Raw genomic sequence first — 963 nt, 5'->3', positions numbered from 1 at the left:
GTGTGTGTGTGTGTGTGGTGTGTGGTGTGTGTGTGTGTGTGTTGTGTGTGGTGTTTGTGTGTGTGTGTGTTGTGGTGTGTTTTGTGGTGTGTGTGTGGTGGTGGGGGTTTTCGTGCGTGCTGCGTGCGTGGGGTGTGTGTGTGTGTGTTGTAGTGTGTGGAAACCCATCCTGTATTTATCAAGTATAAACTTCAGATAAGATGATATCTTCCTTTAAGATTTTACGTCTGACGCATAGATATCTCGTGGAAAGTTTTTCCACGTGGGAGACTTTGATGAATATTTCCTAAGTGGGTTTTAAGTCTGCAAATGTAAAGAAGCCAAGGAGTTTTTGAATCTTTTCGGTGGCGTCCTTGGAAACGGAAATTCTTAAAATTTTACTTGAGAAATATTTACATTTCTTCAAAATGTTTTAATACGTTAAAAAAGAAAAAAGGGAAAATTTTGGTTTGCTAAGACATTGTCTCTGTATATGGATATTTGTGACACACAAAACACAAAACACAACACACACACACACACACACCACACACACACACACACACACACACACACACACACACACACACACACACAAATATAGGCTCATATTATATATATATATAAATATATATATATATATATATATATATATATATATATTGTCATGGAATTAATTACATGGAGAAAGTGGCAAGCTAGTCATGAGGGTTTTACTCTGGCGCTGAAGGGATAGGGAAGGAATGCCAGTTAAAGTACTTAGAGATCAAAGGTTGCATGGCTCTTTTAGTTAAAAATAGTTTTGTTCCTGAAAAAAAAATTACAAGGAGATGCGAAGCTTTCAATTGGCAAACCCAACATGGCTGGTAATCCTGATTATGATTTAATAAATTGGGCAAATTTATGAAGTTTCTGATGGTGAAAGTTAAATTCAGGGGGAGCAGTTCCACTGGGGGAAGGTTAAGGTGAGGGAAGTGAAAAGTA

This window comes from Penaeus monodon, chromosome 39, assembly GCF_015228065.2.
Source record: "Penaeus monodon isolate SGIC_2016 chromosome 39, NSTDA_Pmon_1, whole genome shotgun sequence".
NCBI classification, from domain to species: domain Eukaryota; kingdom Metazoa; phylum Arthropoda; class Malacostraca; order Decapoda; family Penaeidae; genus Penaeus; species Penaeus monodon.
Note: the sequence above shows the minus strand (reverse complement) of the source record.